We start from the raw sequence: 9264 nt of genomic DNA on the forward strand, positions 1-9264 counted from the left end.
CAGGCCAGCAAGCCCGGAGGCCACCAATTGGGCTGGCCCAGAAGGAGAGAACCTGACACCAAGAGACCACAAACCAACGGAGGGGGTCCAGCTCTCCAGGCTGCTCTGCTGCCCCCGCCCCAACTCTCCCCTCCCCTTCCCCATGGCTGCAGCAACAGCAGCAGCATTTAGCAGCAGCAGTAGCAAAGGAACAGAGACACAGCCAGCGTCACCGAAATCCAACGGAGCCCAGCTGCGCCGGGGGCAGGAGGAGGGAGGGGGCTGGGGAAGGATTGACGAGGGGAGGAGCAGGGGGCGGGGAGGGCTGGGGGGTCGGCGGGGCGGGTGGCGGCGGGCGGCGGGCGCGGCAGGCCGGTGGCTGCGCCCCGTCCGCGCCGGTCACTCCCCACACATTCAACAGGGGCGCGCAAGGGGCAGCCTGGCTGACTCGGGGCGGTGGCGTGGCTCGCTGGCGGTCGAGGCAGCCCAAGTGCGCTGCTATGTAAATAATCCGCTATGATTTCCCTTTGTTTACATTAATTGAACCTGCTGCCGTCTTCGTCCCAGGCGCTCCTTCCTTCTCTCTTCCCTTCTCTCCCCTTCCCCCCCCTCAAGGCGCGCCTCCTCCTCTCATTTATTTATTTATTTATCCCCACTCTCTCTGCGCGCGCTCCTCAGTCTTTCCCTCTTTCTTTGGCCTTAGTCGCTGCTTTTAATGGAAGTCGAGGCAGTTGGGTGGTTGGTGCAGGAGTGCGGTGGTGGTTTTTATAAATACAGGTGATATACCCAAATCTCAGGCTGAGGTGCAATTTCTGAAAAAGGAGGAGGGTGCTGCTCTCCCTCCCTCGCTCTTTTCCCACAACCGCCCATTTATTAGACGATCCTCCTTGGAAAGTGGCAGACAAATGTGGTGCAACTCCCAGTCACCTTTCCTTTCCGCTGAACTCTCTAGTATCCAAGTTCGGAGACAGATTTGGGACTCAGCAAAAGAGCCAGGTTCTTCGCTTACTTTGAAAACCTGAAATATAAGTGATGTCCGACTGCCTAAGGGCGTGCAGAATAGTCTCCACCACTCCAGGGAGGAATAATCATAATACAGAGTGCTCATCAGGGGAGATGACCTATTGGCGTCAATTCAATTCCTTCCTTAAGAAAAAAACACTGACGACGGCTACTACACACACACACACACACACACACACACACACACACACACACATACGCTAATAACACGCCAAACTTACCACCAACAGAGGAAAGCTCCCAGAAGAGTGGGACATTTCAGCTTTACATTTCTATTAATTGTTGGTACTTTTGTTGCACAAATATTTGGGGAGGAGGTAAATATATATTTATATACTTTATACATTGAGTTTAAAACTTCCAGGAAATATTTAGGTGGTGGGCGGGAAGGCTCAGCACCCCTTTTATATGTGTTTCTTTAGGTGGAAAAGCATTTGATCACGTTTTCACTAGTTAAAGCAAGCGTCATTTAGGTCCTGTTCTAGGCAGATTTTATGATGAGATTCAGGGTAATCTGTGGCAGAAAAATTCTAGGGTTATGGGCCTCGTTTAAAAAACTACTCCTTCAGTCTTACTTCTATTTATAACTACCATGCTGATGACACCAAAAGTGATTCACTATTTTAATTCATAAGGAGGATTGGAAGTCAACTACATCCTGCAGTAAAACAGTATCTAAGTTATCGTCAGACTTAATCTCATTAAGAGAAGTTATTGCCTTACTTGTGTTTACTTCTGCATAGAGAGCATTATTGAATAAAATAATGCCAGCCATAGAAGTTTGGACCGACCATTTGCAGGTCATATAATATATTGATTACATGGGTAAAAGAACTATCTGATCCAATGAAGAGAACTGAATAAAAAGTATTTATACCATAGGGCAGTCAATGTGGTTGTTTTAACCACTAAGTCAATTAATACAGTCATTCAAGCATTCTGACAGAAATATTCCATTGTGGGTGTGTGCGTGCTTATGTATATATTCTCATGAATTTGTATATCCCCTTGAAGTAGTGTTTTGGGTTTGTTTGGGTAAATACCCAGAAGTTAGATTACTGGGTCTTTTGGCTCTGGTTATAGACTTTGTATTAAAGTCTATTTTGTCTGGTATAAATATTGCTTCCCTAGCTTTTTTTTTCTTTTCCATTTTCATAAAATATCTTTTTCCATCCCTTAACTTTCAGTCTGTGTGTGTCTTTTGATCTCAAGCGAGCCTCTTATAGGTGGCATATATAGAGTTCTTGTTTTCTTATCCATTCAGCCACCCTGTCTTTTGATTGGAACATTTAATCCATTTACTTCTAAAGTAATTGTTGGTAGATATATAGTTATTGTCATTTCATTATTCATATCTTTAATCTTTCTTCTTCTCCTTAAAAAAGTCCCTCCAACATTTCTTTTATTACTGCTTTGGTGGTGATGAACTCTTATAGCTTTTTCTTGTCTGAGAAGCTCTTTATTTTCCTTCAATTCTAAATGATAGCTTTGCTCGGTAGAGTAATTTTGGTCGTAGGTCCTTACTTTTCATCATTTTAAATGTTTCATGCCAAACCCTTCTGGCCTGCAAAATTTCTGTTGTGAAATCAGCCGACAGTCTTATGGGATCTCCTTTGTGGGTAACTAATTGCTTTTCTCTCACTGCTTTTAAGATTCTCTCTTTGTTTTTAACCTTTGGCATTTTAATTATGATGTTTTGGTGTGGGCCTCTTTGGGTTCGTCTTGTTTGGGACTCTCTGCACTTCCTGGGCTTGTATGTTTATTTCCTTTGCCACGTTAGGGAAGTTTTCCACCATTATTTCTTCAAATAGGTTTTCAGTCCTTGCTCTCTCTCTTCTTCTTCTGGTACCCCTAATAATGCAAATGTTGGTACGCTTGATATTGTCCCAGAGGCCCCTTAAACTATCCTCATATTTTTGGATTCCTTTTTCTTGTTGCTGTTCTGATTGGGTGTTTTCTGCTACTTTAGCTTCTAAATTGCTGCTTTGATCCTCTGCTTCATCCAATCTACTATTGATTCCTTCTAATGTATTTTTCATTGCAGTTCTTGTATTCTTCATTTCTGACTGGTTCTTTTTTATGTTTTCTATCTCTATTTTAACTTTCTCTTCGTTAAAGTTCTCCCTGAGATCAACTCTTTTTCCCCCAAGATCATTGAGCATCCTTATAACTAGCGTTTTGAACTCTGGTAGATTGCTTGTCTCCATTTTGTTTAGTTATTTTTCTGGAGCTTTGTTCCGTTCTTTCATTTGGGACGTTTCTTGGCCTCTCCTCTTTAGCTGCCTCCCTGTGTTTGTTTCTATGTATTAGATAAGGCTGCTATGTCTCCCAGTCTTAGTAGAGTGGCCTTATGTGGTCTCTTCTGGTCACCTGAGCTGGGTGCTCCAGGTGTGTCCCTCAAATGGGTTGTGTGTGCCCTTCTGTTGTAGTTGATTCTTGGTTGCTGTTTGCACATCAATAGGTGGGATTGACCCTCAGGCTCACTGGTTGTGAGAACTGACCCTACAGCGCAGGATTCACTTTAGCAGGGCTCTGCTCTCTGCCCAGTCTGCCTTTTGAGTGTGTTGTCCTCAGATGCAACCCCAGGTGACTCTCCTGTTCTGTCTGAAGCTGGCTACTTGGTGTGCCGCCCCAGGGCCTCTTGGGAGGGGCCCAGTCATAGGCCAAGTTTAGCCACAGCCTATGCCTTGCCCAAGGCTACCTGGCACGAACCACTGAGCAATCCACAGATGTCTTCCCCCCACTCTGATCTTGGAGGTAGGTCAAGAGGCCAAACCGCAAACTGAGGCCAGCTACCACCAGTGCTGGAGTTGCAACTACTCAGCAAAAGGTATGGGACACACTGAAGCCAGATACTGTTTATTTGGATTTTGCGAATCTTTGAGAGCTTTTAGAAAAGTCTGTTGTATGAGTGCCAAGACAGGACATTTGTATGGAAAAGCCACTGGAAGTGGCTTGAGTGGGACTGTAAGTTGAAAGGGGCGGGGTCTCAGGGACTCTCCAGTGTTGGAGACTCAGATATGGCGGCCACCTGCATCTGCTTGCTAGGAGGGTTGAGGGCTCAACAAAGGAACAATGGCTGCCAGCACATCTGTCTGGGAGAAAGCTGCCCCTCCAGCCCTTGCCCTGAAGCCAGACAATTCAGTTCCTCCCTGTATGTCCCCAGTGCCTTTCAAGCTGCTGCCCCAGCACTAGAACGCAGAGTGAGTCAGTCCATCAGTGAGTAAGTCCAAGAGTGGGCCCCTTGAGAGAAATGTTTACAATTCCAGCTGCTTTCCATCTCATTCAATCATAGTCTCTGCTGGTTTTCATAGCCAGAAGTTGTGGGATTTCTCTTCCCAGCACTGGAACCCTGGGCTGGGGAGCTCAGTGTGGGGCTGGGATCTCTCACTCATCAGGGGAACCTCCATGGCTGAGATATCCCTCCCAATTCTCAACCACCATACTCAGATGTGAGACCAGCCCGTTTTTAATCCCCACCCCTGCTACCTATCTCAAGATGGCCTCTTCTGTATGTCCCCAGTTGTAGGACTTATGTTTAGCTAGACTCAAGGCAACTCCCAACGATGGCTATTCTATAGTTTAGTTTTAATTTTGATGTGATAGTGAGAGGTGGCGAGCACAGCATTTACCTCATTCACCATCTCGACCGGAACGTCACTGATCCTTATTGACATTAATTTTTTCTAATACAGTTGAATTTTGCGTGTTTGTACCATTTTCCTATCCACCATCAGATTCATTTTATGTGTCACTTGCCATGAACTGAGATTTATTTTGAAAGTTAAAGGGAGAGGTACTAGTAGAACTGCTCTTGAGTCTGTTCCAAATTCTTATATCTCTCCTTAACCAGGCGTATTAGAAAAACTCAATCTTCTACCTGTGTGTCTCCTTTGCCTGCACACTACTACCACAGTCACAATACTTCTGACACTTCTGGTCACCAAATATGTGTGGGTTTTTTCCCCACACAAAGCAATTCTTGTGACACCAGCCGGGGAGTCTACAATTTAACTCAGTTATGACACTGTCTACCTGGAGATAGTGTCAGAGCCCACAAGTTAAGGGCTCAATCCCATGAGACTCCCCCAGCTCACTTTAGATGCCAATCACAAGTGGCAGGTTCCTAGGTTACCCAAAACTCCTCTGTGTCCTGGCTACAAATCAGAGGTTTCCATGACCTCCCTTTTGCATTCAGTTAATTTGTTAGGACAGCTTACAGAACTCAAAGAAACACCTACCTATGTGTACCAGTTTATTATGTAATAAAGAATATGATAAAGTATACCAATGTACAGCCAGATAAAGAGATATATAGGGTGAGGTCTGTGAAGTCCAGATTATAGGAACTTCTGTCCTTGTGGAGTTGGGGTATGTCAAGCTCCCATTTTATATGTGTTTGCTAACCTGGAAGTTCTCCGAACCCTGTACTTTTGGGGTTTTAACGGAGGTTTTATCATGTAGGCACAATTGGATCATTAATTCCATTTTCAGCCCTTCTCCCTTCTCAAGAGAATTGGAAATGGGACTGAAAATTCCAAGCCTCTAATCATTGCTTGGTCTTTCTGGTGACCAGCCCCCATTCAGGAGTCATCCAGGAGCCTGCCCAGAGCAGCCTCAACAGAACAAAAGTTACTCCTGGTACTTTTATCACTTAGAAATTTACACAGTCAGGGATGAGTCAAGGACCAAATATTAAAACAAGAGATGTTCCTAGTGTTTATCACTTAGGCATTTACAAGGTTTCCAGGAGCTCTGTGTCAGAAACTAGGGGCAAAGACCAATGTATACATTTCTTATTATTTCACACCAGGCAAAATCTCATTATAAATTTGTATACGTGTCATGTTCCCTCCTTTATTAGTTAATAGCATTCTTTGTCTTCATACCTAATCATATGTCAATTGTATACCAGACTTTTTAAAAATATGTTGAAAAAAATGAAAACTGATACATAGCTAGAATTTATTTTTAAGTTCTTATGTTAGACAGTTACATTGATGTCCCCCAATTAATCACACCTCCCTGTATTCATGCCCTTTTATAGTCTACTCATTGACCATGAGTTTAGCCATGTGAAGTGCTTTAGCCACTAGGAAGTGTGATATCAAGCAGAAGGTCAATAAGCCCTTGCATGTTGGAGCTTTTGGGCTGTTTCATTTTGGAATCCAGCCACCCGCCTTTAAAGAAGTCTAGACTATCCTGCTAGAGAGACCATGTAGAGAACTGGGGCCCCCTAGCCCAGCTATCAGCTGAATTCAGCCACATGAATAATCCCAGCCAACACTACGTGGAGCAGAATAACTGTTCAGTCAGTTCATGGAATCATGTAACTAAATCATTGTTGTTTCAAGCCACTAAGTTTTGGAGTGATCTGTTATGCAGCAGTGGATAACTGATACAGCTCTCACCAGTTTTGAGGACTGGAGATGTGGTCAGGTTCATGCTGGAAATAAGAATTTTTTGAAAGGATGTGGAGGAGGATGGAAGGAAACTGAAAACCGCCTGGTAGAGCTTCACAGAACTAGAACTTCATTTGTCTCCTAGAACTCAATGATGACATAGTTACTCCAATGATGTCAAACAGCCAATAGTCTGTCTTTATATCATCACTTCAGAATTACTAAGCACCTTTGAGACTGTGAAATAAAGATGTCAAAAGACAGGCTCTGGAGTTCAGCTATCCTACATTCCAATCCCAGCTCTGCCCCCAAGTGACAAAGCAAAGTGAATGAATTTGAATCCTTCCTAATCCTTGGAACTTCTAGAAATTAGGTATATTTTTAAAATATATATTTCTCCAAGGAAATTGTTCAAGTGAGAGTAGGAATGAGAAGAAATAATGAGTAACACTTGGAAATTCGGAGCTCAGATACAAACACAATATATGAAAGTGGTTGTCTGGCTATCTCTAAGTCAAGTTATCTCCCTGTATACAGAGGTCCTTGGCTGTGAATTAGGCACTTAAGGACCTGGGTCCTGTGACCTTTGATTTGGTTCTCTGTATTTGCTGCTGATATAAACACACATACCTGCATGTGCGCGAGTGTGCGCGTGCACACACACACACACACACACACAGCAGTTTTCCAAATTACAAATAGGAGTAGGGGTGGGCAAGATAGTATGGGTGTCTCAACGTGGCAAAGGACCAAGTTTGCTAAACTTGAGCAATATTTTGTCTTCGAGAGATGAATTCTCTCAGACCCCTAAATGCTCAAAAGTTTTATACAGCTATGAAATAATATACATTTACAAATTAGCCAAATCTATAAAATCAAGGAGACCTAAATTAACCAGTTATTTTAATGTGATAATATTTTTCCTAAATTCAATTACGAATTTGATGCTGGTGATTACTGACATTCCTATGTACCAAGTAGTCAAGCAATGAGCCCACCACTTTTGGTTTTGAAAGTTCTGGGAAACTTTCCTTGGCATAGTGCTTCCTCACCTCATTTGGCCATCACTTGGGATTCATTAAGTTCTTATCTGTTTCAGTCAAAGATAATTAAAATTGAGCTACTTAGCACCTGCTCTTGACAGAAATATGAGCATTAAAATGATCAAGAGTATACTTATTTTTTAAGGTTAGCATTGAATTAAAAATCCCACTTTAAGAAAGATTCCTATCAGGTAAATAGCGCCAGGGTAGCAGAGAGAAGACCTGGGTTCAAGTTGTACATTTGACATGAATCATGATTTAATTTGATTAGGAATTTTAGATATTTGATTTGAGAAGAGGAAAAAGCTGAGAGTGACAAAATGATTCTTAATAGAGATCATAAAGTAATGGGTTTTTAAGGTGGCATTATAGCAATGTGGCAGGGTGGCTTTTTAGTATCTTTTCTGCAATGTTTAACCTAACTCCACCTGAACTTATTAATGCTTATCCTCATCTCTCATTCTTTGATTTAATTTTTTTCTTCCTCAATTTTAATTCTATTAAGCTATTTCTCCTAAAAATTTAGGCATATAATAGTATTATTTTAATAGTTTCCTTAAATAATGCTGTTTACTTCTAAAATATATCCATTAATGATGAATAAAACAACTCTCCTATTATGGCTCCCAAATGTACATTAGGTTTTCAGAAAATAAATTTTTTTCTCCCAGTCTCAGAAAATGTTTTGGCTTAAGAAGATTATTTTTCAAATCCGAGGAGAATAAAAATTGGAAAACTCATACATTCCATAGTTTTTGGAATGAGTATAAATTTCTAATATGCAGCAGAGTTTTGAAAAGATCAAATTCCCCTAACAGTTTCATTATCCTTTGTTTTTTGGGGAAAACTATAACCACAGCATCCATGGCAAACCCAAAGAGAAGAATTGCAGGGTCTTGACAATGCTTCTCCCTGCACTTGGCATAGGTAGACGGGAAACATGGATCTCCCACTTCTAGCCAGGCACTTCTTGGAATGGGTGCAGGATCATCTATGGGCGCAGCTGCTGCTACACTTGAGGGGTCCCAGAACCCAGACACAGCTTTTTGAGCAGCCAAATGAGTATCTTCCTAACTACTACTACCTCATTCACTTTTTTTAAAGCCTGAAATATTAAAATTAACTCAAAGTGTTTTTAAATTTTAATTATGCCCTTTGGAATCCATGCTTTGGAAAACTTATTTTTCCTTTAAATAAACCAAGATTGGAAATACATACCTACTTAAATATATATGCATATTTAAAATATGCTTGGAAAACACACTTTATTATAGCAAGCATCTTAGTAGGAAAAATAGAGAAGTCCACAGTTCACTCTCATATATTTTTTAAAAGATTTTCAGACTATACCTAGCAAGTTTTTATCCCTTCAGTGATGCACACACTTGATTGTGAAGCAAATCTTATCACTTGTCTTAGTAGTAACCATATGGGGGTAGGGAGAGATTAAAATGACTGCCATCTTTATATCCTTATGTGTACACTTTTTAAAGGTGGGTCTAGCAATGCTCTCTATACAGAAGTAATAAATGCTATCTTTAGAAGATGGTGATTATAATAATGATTCTCCCTTGCCAGAAAAAGTAACAAAGGTATTTTAAATTGTATTTTTATCATGATAGGGAGATTTCAAATAATTTAGCTAATTTTAACTAATAACTACTGAGAATTAACGTTATTATTTAATGTAATCAGTACTTGAATAGAACATAAATCCAAGAACTAAGCACTAGGGAAGATGTATAACAGATAAGGCTTAAAGATTTGTAATTCTCAAGAACAGAAAAGGGAGAACCCAAAGGAAATTAAGTGCTGGT

The sequence above is a fragment of the Pteropus medius genome, unplaced genomic scaffold, assembly GCF_902729225.1.
Source record: "Pteropus medius unplaced genomic scaffold, Ma_sr-lr_union100, whole genome shotgun sequence".
In the NCBI taxonomy this organism is placed as follows: domain Eukaryota; kingdom Metazoa; phylum Chordata; class Mammalia; order Chiroptera; family Pteropodidae; genus Pteropus; species Pteropus medius.